General features: G+C 43.5%; 1 long non-coding RNA gene across 1 annotated transcript in view; it reads left to right on the top strand.

The window, feature by feature from the left end:
- Positions 1–16276, top strand: part of LOC112847898 (uncharacterized) — a 31607-nt gene extending 15331 nt beyond the window's left edge. Inside the window, exons 2-3 of the long non-coding RNA XR_003221731.1 lie at positions 12898–12971; positions 15969–16276. This is a non-coding gene — a long non-coding RNA (uncharacterized LOC112847898). The remainder of the gene's footprint in view (positions 1–12897; positions 12972–15968) is intronic.
- Positions 16277–16481: the final 205 nt, after the last annotated feature.

Raw genomic sequence — 16481 nt, 5'->3', positions numbered from 1 at the left:
ACCTAGAAACACGAATAAAAGACATATAAAACGAAGTGGTGGCCGCCATTGTTCACTCTGTAGAGGCGTGCTATGAATTGTGGGATATGGAGTTTTCAACACAAGGATAAAATCTTTTCGGCTGTACTACTCCCGGTATACCACTAGAGAGAGCCAAGACACCACAAATGAAGTCTGTTTCTATGGTGCCAAAAGCAGAATCTTTCTCAGGAGCCTAGAAATTGGCCTAAATTTGCACTAAAATCTAAATATTTCAAAAACTATAAAAGTTATAAACACCAAAAGTCACACCATACTAGCCCAGCTCCAGCCGCACAAAATGATGTAACATATGTACCCCTATTGTCAAAACTGTTTGGCAGAGGAGCGCGGGAAAATTTTCACTAAAATATTAATATTTAAAAAACTATAATATTCATAAACACCAAAAGTCATAGCACACCATTCCAGATCCAGCCGCACAAAATGAGGTAACATATATGAAGCTTGTCCAAAAACTGCGGGTCGAGATACACTGCAAAATTTCAGGCGGAAAAAGGAAAATAATAATAATAATAATAAGAATAATAAATCCGACGAATAGTAATATGTGTGCCTCTTGGCATAGGCACACATAATAATAAATCCGACGAATAGTAATATGTGTGCCTCTTGTCATAGGCACACATAATAATAAATCCGACGAATAGTAATATGTGTGCCTCTTGTCATAGGCACACATAATTAATTAAATACACCATTAAATAATTAATTAAATGTGGTAATTAAAATCGGAAATAATTAATTACAGAAATATTTACGACACATGTAATAATTAATTATTGACACATTTAATTAAATTAATTTCACATTTTAATTAATTATTGCCACATTTAAATAATTATTTAATGGTGTATTTAATTAATTCATTTTGGCACAGTTGACTCCTTCAGGTCTCACCATGAAATAATTTTATCTGTCAACCTCACCCATCAAACTCAGGGGGCGGGGTTAACGCTGATCGAGTCAAAACCATTGCTTTGGCCTGGTGGCCATTGTTTTTAGCACACAACAACGGGCATGTGGAAACTGTTGGGTTCAGAAATTGAAGGAGAGAATACAAAATAATGACCACTGATCCGGCCAGGTGAAATTAGACTTAAGATTTATTGACGCATGCGGAGAGCCCAATCCTGTACGCAGACAGCATTGATCTCTGGATAACAACAACAACAACAACAACAAAGCATTAGTTTTATGCATCGAGGTATTTTTAGTGACGCCCTCTCTACGTCAGTACATGCATCAGTTTCAAAACCACAAATGTTCTATTTAACAACCGCCTTAGCTCTGGAACATCCTGTACCTGCTTCTTCATCAAACAGTCACGTAGTTATGCTTAAACTCTCACCTACAAAATAAACCCCCTGCCTGTATGTGAGTGTGTGTGTGTATGTCTGTGCATGTATGAGTGTGCATGTATGAGTGTGCATGTGTTGCCCTCGCTCTGCACCTTATTTGACCTCTCTAACTATATGTGTCTGTATGTGTGTGTAATAAACAAATGTTTCAATCTGATACTACTACTTAAAACTTAATCAAAGCTTAATCAGAGATATTAATGCATAATAAAACAGCCTGCTCAAAACACCTTATAATCTGACTCTGCTTTCAGTTTCACTTCTGCAAAAGCATGGCGTTTCCTGTCAGCCTGCAACTCAGTCTCTCACCCACTGAAGTCTGGACTTCAGTGTAAGAATATAAAAACATTCAAAAGCCTTTAAAATTATAAATTCAACTCAACAGTTTAAAGTGGTTCTTACTGGACCTGTAATAAAAGCTTAATTGGGTGCCAATATGTTTAAACATCTAAATGCAATATCCCTACTTGGAGATTATGTGATTAATGCCATGGTAATATGAACAATAGCAGTGAAATAATTTCTCTAATCCCAATACTCCCTCCCACGACCTCTGGACCACCAGAGGTTGCCATACATTATGTTGGGTCACTCCTCGACCCATTCAGCTGCTTCCATGTCCATCCATGACATCATGGACATCGCGGTCACCGCTCTAACCCTCTCTAGCCATCCTCTGACTTAGCAAATCAGACAACCTCATGTCATCTAGGTGGTCCAGTAATACAACACCAGCTCCAACTTGAGAACACTCACGCTTGAGTGGTTGGTCCTCCTCTTCTGGATCCCTCTCACGTGGAAATCTACTCCTGTAAAGGATAGAAAACACTTTCTCCCTACTACGGCTTCCCTACCTTATGTTCCTCAATTGTTCTCTTCATTCAAACCTGATTCAACCTAATATTACTCAAAACATGAACCTAATTACGTATTCAGTTTTTGACTTTTTGCTCCTTTTAATGTAACAATACATTCTAATTATACTTTATCCGGTTCAACCAAAATTTATGCTTTCCTCCCTTTGCTCCTGCTCTAAATCAAGAAACCTTGGTCACTTATTCTGTAACTGCATTTTATATGATAAGACTCATGTAGAGCTGCATGTGTTATCTCAATATTTTACATGTCACACAGTTTAGTTACAAGCGAAACTCCTATTCAGTTCCTCTTTTCTGTCACTTGTTACAGGGCCAGCTCAAATTCAGTTAAAAGCTAAATGAATTTCAGGCCTTTTGCCTGGAATCAATACTGTCATGTGTGTTTATGGACTCTATATGTCTGTAAGCGTGTGCAATCCTTCCAAGCTCTGTCGTCTTGCACAATAAATTGACTAATCATAGCGCTAACCAAAACTTTTGACCTTCAGTTATTGACTTGAGCAACATTTCTTTAATAGGCACAAAATGCAATGTGTATGAAATCATTTCTATGTGTATAATCTATTCATTTGGGACAGCGGCACTTTTACATTCTCATAACAAGCTCTCCTTTACCCTAGAAATAATTCTATTTAATATCTATTTTATAAAGCCTACAAAAGAGAAAATCAAAAAGAAATCAAACATTTTCTACTCCTAAAATCTTCACTAGTTTCCCCCAAAGCATATCCTTATTCCCACAGTTTCCCTTCAAGTTTTATATACAGCTTCTTATGAACATGGTATTTTATCTTCTAAACAGGATTCAATTCATTTTAATCCTTTAACTTAAACATGAAAATAACAATTCCTGCCTCAGTTTTAACATATCTAAATTATCAAAAAACCCATCCATCCATCCATCCATCCATCTTCATCCGCTTTATCCGAGGCCGGGTCGCAGGGGCAGCAGCCTAAGCAGAGAAGCCCAGACCTCCCTCTCCCCAGCCACCTCCTCCAGCTTATCCGGGGGAAGACCAAGGTGTTCCCAGGCCAGCCGAGAGATATAATCTCTCCAGCACGTCCTGGGTCTGCCCCGGGGCCTCCTCCCGGTGGGACATGCCCGGAACACCTCACCCAGGAGGCGCCCAGGGGGCATCCTTGTCAGATGCCCGAACCACCTCAACTGGCTCCTTTCAATGTGGAGGAGCAGCGGCTCTACTCTGAGCCCCTCCCGGATGGCCGAACTTCTCACCCTATCTCTAAGGGAGAGGCCAGCCACCCTTCGGAGGAAGCTCATTTCTGCCGCTTATATCCGCGATCTCGTTCTTTCGGTCACTACCCACAGCTCGTGGCCATAGGTGAGGGTAGGGACGTAGATCGACCGGTAAATTGAGAGCCTCGCTTTTACACACGGCTCCCTCTTCACCACGACGGACCGGTGCAGCGTCCGCATCACTGCAGCCGCAGCACCAATCCGTCTGTCGATCTCCGGCTCCCTTCTCCCATCACTCGCGAACAAGACCCCGAGATACTTGAACTCCTCCACTTGGGGCAGGAACTCATCCCCGACCCGGAGTGGGCACTCCACCCTTTTCCGGCTGAGAACCATGGCCTCAGATTTGGAGGTGCTGATCCTCATTCCCACTGCTTCACACTCGGCTGCGAACCGTTCCAGTGCGAGCTGGAGGCCCTCACCTGATGAAGCCAACAGAACCACATCATCCGCAAAAAGCAGAGATGAGATTCTGAGGCCACCGAAGTGAAGGCCCTCCGCCACGTGGCTGCGCCTAGAAATCCTGTCCCTAAAAATTACGAACAGAACCGGTGACAAAGGGCAGCCCTGGCGGAGCCCATCACCCACCGGGAACGAGTCTGACTTATTGCCGGCAATGCGAACCAAACTCTTGCAACGGTTGTATAGGGATCGAATGGCCCTTAGCAATGGGTCAGACACCCCATACTCCCGCAACACCTCCCACAGGACACTCCTGAGGGACACGGTCGAATGCCTTCTCCAAGTCCACAAAACACATGTAGACTGGTTGGGCAAACTCCCATGCACCCTCAAGTATCCTTGAGAGGATAAAGAGCTGGTCCAGTGTTCCGCGACCAGGACGAAAACCGCATTGTTCCTCCTGTATCCGAGGTTCGACTAGCGGACGAACTCTCCTTTCCAGCACCCTGGCATAGACTTTCCCAGGGAGGCTGAGGAGTGTGATCCCCCTGTAGTTGGAACACACCCTCCGGTCTCCCTTCTTAAAGATGGGGACCACCACCCCGGTCTGCCAGTCCAGGGGTACTGCCCCTGATCTCCACGCAACATTGTAGAGGCGTGTCAACCAGGACAGCCCTACAACGTCCAGAGCCTTCAGGAACTCGGGGCGGACCTCATCAACACCAGGGGCTCTGCCACCAAGGAGTTGTTTAACTGCCTCAGTGACCTCGCCCCCGGAAATTGGCAGGTCATTCCCCTCATCCCCAGACTCTGCTTCCTCCTCGGAAGACGTGTCAGTGGGATTAAGGAGGTCCTCGAAGTATTCCTTCCACCGCCTGACAATTTTCTCAGTCGACGTCAGCAGGGCCCCGCCAGCACTATACACAGTGCAGGTAGAGCACCGCTTTCCCCTCCTCAGACGCCTGACGGTTTGCCAGAATCTCTTCGAGGCAGTCCGAAAGTCTTTTTCCATGGCCTCTCCGAACTCCTTCCACACCCGAGTTTTTGCTTCAGCCACTTGCCGAGCCGCATTCCGCTTGGCCTGTCGATACCTGTCGGCTGCCTCCGGAGTCCCACAGGCTAAGCAAGCCCGATATGACTCCTTCTTCAGCCTGGTGGCTCCCTTCACCTCTGGTGTCCACCATTTGGTTCGGGGATTACCACCACGGCAGGCACCAACCACCTTGCGGCCGCAGCTCAATGCAGCAGCTTCGGCGATGGAGATGCTGAACATGGTCCATTCGGACTCAATGTCCCCAGTCTCCCTCGGAATGCTGTTGAAGCTCTGCCGGAGGTGTGCGTTGAAGATCTCACGGACTGGGGCCTCTGCTAGACGTTCCCAGCACACCCTCATTACACGTTTAGGTGCACCGGGTCTGTCCAGCATCCTCCCCCGCCACCTGATCCAACTCACCACCAGGTGGTGATCAGTTGACAGCTCAGCCCCTCTCTTTACCCGAGTGTCCAGAACATATGGTCGCAGGTCTGGTGATACGATTACAAAATCGATCATAGACCTGCGGCCTAGAGCGTCCTGGTGCCACGTGCACTTATGGACAGCATTATGTTCGAACAAGGTGTTCGTTATGGCCAAACTGTGATATGCACAGAAGTCCAATAACAAAACACCACTCGGATTCAGATCAGGGAGGCCGTTCCTCCCAATCACGCCCTTCCAGGTCTCGCTGTTGTTAGCCACGTGAGCATTGAAGTCTCCCAGCAGGACAACAGAGTCTCCAGGTGGGGCACCTTCCAGCACCCCCCCCCAGGGACTCTAAGAAGGCTGGGTACTCTGAACTGCCACTCGGCGCATAAGCGCAGATGACAGTCAGGACCCGTTCCCCGACCCTGAGGCACAGGGAACAAACCCTCTCATCCACCGGGAAAAACCCCAACGTACCGGCAGCAAGCCCAGGGGATATTAAAATACCCACCCCAGCCCACCGCCTCTCACCAGGGGCAACTCTAGACTGAGACAGAGTCCAGCCCCTCTCCAGGAGACTGGTTCCAGAGCCCAAGCCATGTGTAGAGGTGAGCCCGACTATATCTAGCCGGTACCTCTCAACCTCACGCACTAACTCGGGCTCCTTCCCCACCAGAGAGGTGACATTCCATGTCCCTATTGCCAGTCTTGGCAGCCAGGGATCAGTCCGCCAGGGCCTTCGCTCCTGGCCGCCCCCCGGCACACAATGCACCCGACCCCTATGGCTCCTCCTGCGGGTGGTGGGCCTGCGGGAGGATGGGCCCATGTTTCCTCTTCGGGCTGTGCCCGGCCGGGCCCCATGGACTAAGGCCCGGCCACCAGACGCTCGCCCTCGGGCACCCTCCCTGGGCCTGGCTCCAGGGCGGGGCCCCGGTAACCCTATCCCGGGCAGGGTAAACCGTTCCCTCGATTTTCTCTTCATAAGGGTCTTCTGAATCGCTCTTTGTCTGGTCTCTCACCCAGGACCAATTTGCCATGGGAGACCCTACCAGGGGGCAAAAGCCCCCAGACAACATAGCCCCTGGGATCCCTAGGACACACAAACCCCTCCACCACGATAAGGTAGCGATTCACGGAGAGGATCAAAAACCCCCAATAATTATAAAATCATCCTAAAACCCATTTCATATTAAACAAATTAAACCTTAAATCCCTCTCATTTTTGACACATCTCATGTGGCAAAAAACTCCAAATGCTCCACCCAAGCTTAGGAAATTAAAGGAAAAAAAGTTAGTCATATCATCTCTTAGAACAGCTCAGCAATCCTCTTCTCTGCTCCGAGACCGAAACCTGTACTTAGGAATGAAATCAGTTTAATCATCATGTCAGATATTTTCAGACTCCTGGCTTCCTCCAGAGTCTGCATCCATGGAACTTCCTGGAAACAAAACCTGTATATTAACCCGAACTTCACATTTCATACTCCGTTTTCCCCCTTATGATCCAATCTGTGTTATAAGAAAGAAAACTTAAAACAGAACAGTTATCAGTCATGTGTTTCATACAGAATTTGCATATATCATGTTTTCATATTGATCCTCAGAGTGTAGTGGTACCATTTAATTTGAATTTGAATTTCTAAAATACACGAAACACAATAGGTTGCCTTTCTTCACTCTGCTCTTGTCCTTTCCCAGTATCACATCCTATCATCCTACCTATGCCCCTGTCGGCTAAATTCTACTTATTAAATTCCTAACCGTTTCAAGAAAGAACCTAACTCACATGGACCAGTGTTTGTTATTACATATCTCCATTTTAAATGTTAAGTCTTCAATTTCCCTGTTATTCACAGATATTGTTAAAGTTTTTTGCTTTTTCACTATAAACATTAATTGACTTTTTTTTTTTTTTACGGTGGCCTGCTATGGTTAATAATAACATGTTCAGTCATTAGTAAAATCAAACCTTTTCTCCACTGTAGCATTTAACATTCCCAACAACATAATGTGATACATTAGTCGAAACACAGCTAATACAACACAATTTTCTTAATGCAAACATCAGTAACTCAAAATTAGCAACCAAAGGGTTAAGTCTGCAGCTCCACACCCTTATGTTAAGCTACCTTCTCACCCTCCAGTCTCTGTTATCTTCCTACAAAAACAAGCCAAGACAAAACATCCACTCTTCCCTTACCGCCTGGGTGAATTGTCTGTGGACATTTATTAATCCTCACGTCAGTATCGTTGTCCTCAGTATCAAGTCAGTTAAAACCTTTAGTCGTCAGTCCATCACAGTCCAGTTACATGCATACATTCACACACATTCACACAAGATATTTTGCTGACAGTGGAGCCTTCTGTGCAAATAATCAGTTACTCCACAATAGCAAATTGAGCTCATTCATTTGTTTTATTTTGTTTTTTAGAAAAATAGTTCTTTATGCTTTTGACTGGATTGAGTCGCTACAATCCTTTTAGACAGAGACTCACAACCAATCAGGTCTCCACAGGTCGCCTTTCTCCTCAGCCAGTTGTAATCTGAAAAAGGTCACCTTATATTTGTTCTCGGAAATTTTGTCAGCGCTGTTACTTCACTCTCTTCCAGGCCTGCTTAGAACAAAAATGAGAAAAAAGAGAGCTGATTATTAGCTCATCAAAGTACAAAAGAAAATAAAACTAACAGAACTGAACTTAGTTGGTGACAGAAAAACGGGGTATTTTAAAACTACACCACCACCATTGCTGCCTGTGATTTGAAATGCATTCTGGGATACCTGGCTGCCCCAAGTCTACACAAGCAATCGATTATCTAGGATCGACCTGTCTTGAATTACTTTGCACGGTAACCAATCAAATGTTAGAGAAGCTGCATGGCAGCGTTAACCCCGCCCACTTAGTTTGATGGGTGAGGGTGACAGATAAAAGTATTTCAAAGAGAGAGATGAAGGGGACAAAAGTGCCAAAATAAATTAAATAAATAAATCATTAAATAATTAATTAAAACTGTCAATAATTATTTAAATGTGTTATTAATTAATTAAATGTGTCAATTAATTAAATGTGTCAATAATTAATTAATTACATGTGTCATAAATATTTATGTAGTTAATTATTTCCGATTTTAATTAATTATTGCCACATTTAACTAATTATTTAATGGTGTATTTAATTAATTCATTATGGCAGTCCTGGCGTTCCATAAAAGTAAAGAGTTTTTCTTCATTTTTATAGCTACTTTTACAACGGGTTTTCTCATTAACAGAAAATAGACAGAAACCCTAAAAGAAAATGTCCTTGTTTTACACACATCAAGAAGGAGTCAGACGACCGTCGGTTCATCCCTGTCAATGTTTCCTCCGCCGGGTACCATAAACGTATGAGGGGAAAAAAAAACCCCAGAGAATTTATTATTTTTGTAAGAATGAGAAAGAGAGAGAGAGAGAGGGAGACTCGATCAAAATTTTCTACAAAACGTTATACACGTTATAAATGTTAACCAACCTTTGACACTTGGATGTTGGCTTAATTTTTGCCCAAAGAGAAATTTGAGCCTAATAAAAAAACACGATACTGTGGTGAACACTTACCTCAACTTTGATGGGGGGTTTTTTCACAGCGATTTATTCTGAAAAAAATTAAACGTGTTACAAGGACAGTTTTGACGCAATGCCCAGTGCAGAGTACATGATTGGGAAGTAGGAATTCCTCCTCTCTATACTTACACTCCTCCCTAACAAATGCCGAGTCATCATCTCCATAATCTGTCTGGATTTATCCCACTTTTACTTTTACATCACAAGATGTAAAACAATGTATTAGTTTTTTAAGCCGTTCACTGAGTCCACGTCAAGATGCCATTCATTTAAGAGTTTAATAATTTTTTGAATTTAAATTGTGCTAACTTCAACACAGTAACATTAAAAATCAAACATACCAGAACTCATTTTTGTTGGACATAAGAACGACTCGAGCATATTTTTCAGGAGCTGAAATAGGGCTTACAAGTTTGTTGTGCGGCAGATCCCGGCGTGGAGGGTCCAGACACTCCCACAGCGCAGACTTTGTTATCCGCACAGAGCGTTTCTGGTGTGGCTTATGCAAAAGAGACAATACAGCGTGTTTCTCTGCCCCTGGTAAGCATGTCTGTTGTAGCCTGCGCTTTATAATTGTCTCTTTGATTATTCAAACAGTGTTTAAAATGTGACTCGTTTGTTATCCAAAAACATTTTATCTATGTTACTGATTTAAAATATATGTATATATTTCAAGTTTTTTAGCTCAAACAGACTCTTGAGCATATTCATATAGCAAATCCACATAACCAGTCTGCACCCTAATGTACATCTTTGAACTGTATGTTAATCAGTACATGAAGCGTAGCTCTGAAAAGACTCCATCATTTGTGAATTTACTGATTTGTTTTTAACTGCAGTTTTCACGAACTGTGGATGATGAAATCCTCTTTATTTTAGAAAATGTCTTCAAACTATCGCTGTTCCTACTTACTGAGTTCCCAAGCTACTTTTTTACTATGTGAATAAACTATTCGAACTAGAAAGGATTTAAAGACACATCTTAACTGAAGAAAAGGCGAAAAATTTGGAGCGAAATTTATGTGACTGTTCATCTAAAATCCAGCAGAGAGTGAAAATCCAAGAGCTGCTGCAATCCTCTGCAATAATGATCTCTGTGTCTCTGTGTGTGTGTGTGTGTGTGTGTGTGTGTGTGTGTGTGTGTGTGTGTGTGTGTGTGCGCGCTCTCACAGAGGGGAGGTCACGACAGGAGTTCCCTGAGTTGACACGTATGAACCATAAAGTCAGTTTGGACTGAGGAGCAGTTGGTAGACACATAAGTACATCCGATCTTGACAAAATTTCTTGTTTATCTACTTCATGCACATTGCATGCACAAGAATCCAAATCTCTGTATCACAATGATTTCATTAAAGCCTTATTATTTTATGGGGGCAATATCACAAATTACCGTAGATCATTAATAGGGAACAAAAAAGAAGGATCACATCGGCAATGTTGCTGTTAGACAGAAGTCTTGACACATGCTTATAACTTAAAACACAAAAAACTCAGTTACAGCTGGTAGGGCAGGGCGATATGGCCAAAAATATTTATCACGATATATATTTGAAAATTTGCGATAACGATATAACTGACGATATAATTGATGCGAGACAAAATACAACTCCACAACTTTACTAGCGCAAAAAAACACCATCCATTTATTTTCACTTAAACAAGCAGCTGTTTTTTTTATGTGCATTAAAGCTATATAAAAACTTAACAGTGCAAATGCAAATTCCTTGCCGAAAGTTTAACCAAAAGGCATTTCCAGTAGAAATGGGCTGACATATCCTGAGCATGACCATGTATAATATCCACTTAAGTTAAAAAGAGTTACTTTGCAACATTAAACTGCAGTGTGCCAAATAAAAAAGTCAAATACATATTTTTCGGACCATAAGGTGCACGGGATTATAAAGCACATTAAGCGAAACAAAGCAGTCAGATAAATCAAACTTTATTCAACTTATTCTTCTTGCTTCCTCCATTTCTGTACCATTGATTCATTAATGCTGTATTCTATCACAGCTTCTCTATTCCCATGTTGTTGCAGTATGTTAATGACTAACCTTCTATTGTAGATGGATTATCTCAGTTGTTCTCCTGACTAAAGTTTGGTCCGTCTACAGCATCCTGCTATGCGATTGCATTTGTCTCTAACCATCAGGAAACTTCACGTTAACTTTTATTGAGTGGAAAAGTGTTAGCGTTCATCCTCCAGCTTCACTGTTTATGTTATGCTAACATAGCTGTGTCGCTAGCGATCACGTAGCACATCATTATATACCAGCTAGCCCAACTTCAGTAACCTTACAAACCTCACTGCTGTGTAGCTTCCTGTCTTCATTTATGTTGGAAGTGATAGCAGAGCTGTACGTTTGAATTTTTTCAGAAATCTCTCAGTCAGAACATGCTATATCATGCTTAGGTAACTAGCGAAACTAGCGAGCTAACTTCCGCTAGCTTCCTGCTAACTTCTAACTCCGTTAAATGTAATAAATTCTGTTTTCATGGGTGCCTGGATCTTAAACTTCATAGTTACACCTGGTAAAGCAGCAATGCTGATCATTTTATTAAAGATGAAAGAATTTAGACCGTTTTTAACTCTTAGTGATGCTGCAGTGTTTGTTTGACTTTGGGACCTGAAGTGAGGGAGTTTAGGACCCAGATTCCTCCCAGATTTACGAGCATCTTAGTCCGACAAATACGGCAATAACGACGGCCACTTGCATGTTCTACAAAAAAATGTGCTTTGTTGTGTATCTGACGGACAAACACCAAACCAGTTCCACATCATTGAAGTGGCACCATTTTTACAAACCAATTCTGGTTCATCTGTTTCACTCAACAATCGGCCATGTGCGTATGAAAACAAAGGCATTGCGCATGCGCTTTTGACCCATATTCTATCGCGATATTTCATTTTCCTATCGTTGCCTAACATTATACCGGTATTACCGTGAACGGTATAATATGGCCCAGCCCTAACAGCTGGCACGATTTATGGTATAAACCAGACTTTCACAGTCTGCATCTTTACAGGGTTGTTTTCTGCTTTTGTTCACTCCTAGTATGATTAAAAAACAACAACCACAGACACAGAGCCCACTAACTATTAGCTGCTTTCCCCCCTAAACAGTCAGTTGACTGAGAGAAATGCAATCCATTATTGTGAACGCTGAAGGAGATGTGCTCCATAGTCAAACTTATATTTCCTTAACTTACATCCTATGTTCTGTTTAATTCCGGCATCCCTTTATGGTTTGATGGAAAATTGGTTAAACCATTGCTCAACTTATGTCTGAATGACGGCAGATAATTCTGATGAAACTGACCCCGTAAGCACTTTGCAGCTGAGTCGAGGGCTCGTGGAAATAAGGTCAGGAGGTGTCCGGCGTGAGTGCGCGTGCGGTCTGTCTAGTTGGGGCGTCTGAAAGATACATTAGTGCAACTCAGAGTGTGAGCAGCAACTCCTGTATACTAAACATAAGAAAAGTAATTTGTAGTGCTTCTTTTTTTTAACCGAGATTCCAGGGCTCATGCTTATATGGTTTTGTTTTATTCAAAAACAGGTTTGTTTAGCGATCATGTAACTGTGTCCTTGACCTTTTTACCGGCTTGAGGAGTTGGTTCCCTGGTGCAGATATTTGGGATGGTTCAAATGCCGAGTCTCCAAATGCAAACAAAAGGATATTTTCCACGTTATTTCTTAAATGTGTATAAATGGGATGGGATGATGTTCAATAAGAGTAATAAACAATAAATGTAAATCTGTTTTTTTAACTTTGCAGACTCATTTACCCACTCCAGTGACAGCAATAAAAAAAGATCATGGCTTTAAAGAGATTATGAACAAAATGCATTACATTTTGTTTTTTGCTACATTAACAACTTTTCCAACTCTGATTCTCTGCAGGACCAACATGGACATCAGTTTAGACTGAAATCCAGTTCCGACAGCACACGCAACATGTTCAAGCTTGCACGGAGGTATCTTTCTTTCAGCTTAATGAGTGAACCGTCAGCTCGTTCAAACACACATTAAAGTCCGTTTGGCTCGACACCACCGAACAGAGGCAGCAGTATAACATAGCTAACATTAACAGTGCAGTGAATCTTGCTTGTGCTGTGATATTCAGCTTGTTGTGTTTGTGGATATATGACTGACTTTAATTATCCATAAAATTGTTACGGCCTCAGGTGGCCCCGCCTTCCTCTATGGAAATCACAGTGTTCCAGGACTCAAGGGGGATTGGCTGGCCCGGACCTGTGCCAACCCTCTTTTATGTAGAATGAAGTGTGCCAGACCACACGGACGATTGGCTGCCCGGGGATCCCGTGATGCTCCAAGAGGCAATCAGTGGTTGATCGTGCCCACCTGTGGCTACAAAAGGCTGGAGGTCCTTCACTCAGTGGCGGCTGCTTAGGACTGAACATGCAGTTTGCCCTTCGTGCCTCCCTCTTCAATCTTTGTTGAACTTGTTCATATTGCTGAACTTTGTCAAACCTTGGTGCATGCTTGAACTTAGCCTGATTAGAGCTTTGAGCTGCTAGCTGGCTGTGAGTAGAATTTTGTGATGCTGGCTCGCCTTAGTTAACCCTTAGCTTTTATTTTGTGTGCTGCCAGCTTGCCTTAGTTAACCTTTAGCTTTTACTCTTGTCTGTGAAGGTTCTCAGTCATCCAGGTCATCATAGTCAAAGGAGTTTGCATACTCCACTGGGGAGTATCCCCCTCCCAGTGGGGGGATACTCCCACTGGGTTTAAATCTGGGACTCTCGGCCATTTGACCTTAGAACTGAAGAAGCTTCTCGGATGAGAGGTGAAACGTCTTCAAGCAACTTAAAGAAGTCCAGACGCTTTTTTCTTTGCAAACTCCTTTGACTTTTACTCTTGTCTTTTTTTTTTGGTCTTAATTTAGTAAACGTTTGCCCAGCGGTCTGTTGAACAGCCCTGTCGGTTTTCTGTTTAAAGTTTGAAATTAAAACCTTTCTTTACTCAGTTTTGTGTTGGGGGCTTGTGTATGTTACTCCTCCCCTGACGCCTAGCAGAGGAGGTCGTAACATAAGTGGGGGCTCGTCCAGGATCCCTCATAGGGGTCTCCGTTCCTGGGACGGGGGTTAAAAGAGGAAAAAAAGGGGGGGGGGGGGGTGTTTGTTTTAGAGTATCTCTATCACTTTAGGCGCTATGTCGGCTGCGTTTTGTTTACAGCACTTTATAGATGCCCCATCTCTTGAGGTTATTAGTAGCTGTCGCAAAAATGATTTGCTGCAAATTGTGGATCACTTTCAGCTGCAGGTTTCAAAAACCCTTCATAAGCGTGATTTAAAAGCTTTAGTGGTGGACAAATTGGTGGGAGCTGGTGTGCTTCAAGCGCCTGTGGTCTCTGGTGTGCCAAGCCAAGCTGCCGTAGTTGAAGAGGGCCAAAATGGTTCTTGTGGGGATGGTGAGGGGGATAAGCGGGGAAAAACGCCGCACATGCTTCCTTGCTATGATCCACTCTCTTCTGGGAGTTCAGAGGGCAGAGAAGGAGCTCGGCTGAAGGTGCGGCTGGCGTGTCTCCAATTGGAGGCTGAGGACAAGGCTCAGAACAGGCGGGTTCAGCTTGAAATAAGAAGGCTGGAGATAGAGGCAGACAAAGCCGTTAGGCTCCGAAAGCTTGAGCTGGAGTCTCAGTCTCAAGCCTCATCTGTCTCTGCTGACAATTCCTCTCCCACCTCCTCGTCCGCTTCTGCTTTTAAAATCGATAAGTGCATTTCTTTAGTGCCCACTTTTAGAGAAACTGAGGTTGATACATACTTTGCAGCATTTGAACGTATCGCTGGCGCGTTGCAGTGGCCTAGTGAGATTTGGCCTCTTTTGTTACAGTGAAAACTGTCCGGCAAAGCCCAAGAGGTGGTGGCTGCGCTTTCTTTAAAGGACAGTTTAGATTACTCGTGTGTTAAAACAGCTGTTTTGCAGGCATATGAGTTAGTCCCCGAAGCCTGTAGGCAGAGGTTTCGCCAGCAAAAGAAATTGCCAACCCAAACTTATATGGAGTTTGTTAGAGAAAAGGGGATTCTCTTTGATAAGTGGTGTGTTGCTTCAAAAGCGAGTGACTATGACGCTATGCGCGAATTAGTTTTGTTAGAGGATTTTAAGAAATGCATTCCTGAGCGTGTTGTGCTATATTTAAATGAACAGAAAGTGACGTCACTCGCATCTGCTGCTGTTCTTGCTGATGAGTTCGTGCTCACTCATAAAGCCTCGTTTACTGGCAGTGAGAAGCCACGGGTTAGCACTGTGCAACAGCCCCACACGGCTAAAGTGTCTGGTTCCAGGGAAAACCGTGAATGTTTTTACTGTCATAAAACTGGACATGTGATTGCTGACTGTTTAGCCTTAAAACGCAAAACATCAAATGCTCAGCAACCAAAAGGGGTGGGTTTTGTAAGAGCTGAGGCCCGTCATGAGGTCCCTGGTTGTGGGGGTAAGGTGCCGGACCCCTGTTTCGAACCATTCATTTTTGATGGCTCAGTATCGCTAACAGACATTCCATCTGACTTAAAACCTGTGCGTATTTTAAGGGACACTGGAGGTTCTCAAACTGTCATCGTCTTGAGTGTTTTAACTTTTTCTGCTGAAAGTGAATGTGGTTTTAATTCTGTTCTACCCAGACCTGTTCGGAGTTTTTATAAAATCAAAACTTGTAACAGGGTTTTTCCCTGTTGCTGTTTGCCTGGCCTTGCCAATAGAGGGTGTGGCCATGTTGTTGGGCAATGATATTGCAGGAGGGTTAGTGCTCCCTCGTCTGGAGGTTTTAGACAACCCCCTAAATCAAAAGATTTCTGATGTTTCCGTGCACCCTGGGTTGTATCCAGCCTGTGTGATTACTCGAGCACAAGCTCGTAAAGATACTGTTGTTGCCCTCTCTGATTCGGTGTTGATGTCCTCATTTTCAGAGGAGAATGATGTACTGACTAACAGAAACAATGTTCTGTCACCCCCAGACTCAGTGAAACCTGAGGAGCCTGATCCATTTCCAAAGGTCTCTTCGCTGCCCTTGACTAGAGATCAGCTGTCAGCAGCTCAATTAGCTGATGAAACACTGCAGAGCTGTTTCAAACATACGGTAAGTGCTGAGCAAGTCAATAAAGAGCAACAAGCCTATTTTGTAGAACATGATGTTCTAATGCGTCAGTGGTCTCCACCAGGTGCAGAAGGTGCAGAATGGAGTAAAGTTAAGCAGATTGTCATGCCCTCTGTGTACCGGCAGAATATCCTGACTCTTGCCCATGAAAGCCAGTGGTCGGGACACTTGGGCATCACAAAAACATACCAGCTACTACTAAAACATTTCTTTTGGCCTGGTATGAAGCGTGATGTTTCTAAAATTTGCCGCAGTTGCCATGTATACCAGATTGCAGGTAAACCTAACCAGGTCATACCCCCAGCTCCGTTGTATCCCATTCCTGTAGTGGACCAGCCATTTGACCATGTCATAGTAGACTGTGTGGGTCCAC

The sequence above is a fragment of the Oreochromis niloticus genome, linkage group LG9 (genome assembly GCF_001858045.2).
Source record: "Oreochromis niloticus isolate F11D_XX linkage group LG9, O_niloticus_UMD_NMBU, whole genome shotgun sequence".
In the NCBI taxonomy this organism is placed as follows: Eukaryota; Metazoa; Chordata; class Actinopteri; order Cichliformes; family Cichlidae; genus Oreochromis; species Oreochromis niloticus.
The sequence above is the reverse complement of the archived record's forward strand: the minus strand, read 5'-3'. Positions and strand labels throughout refer to the sequence as shown.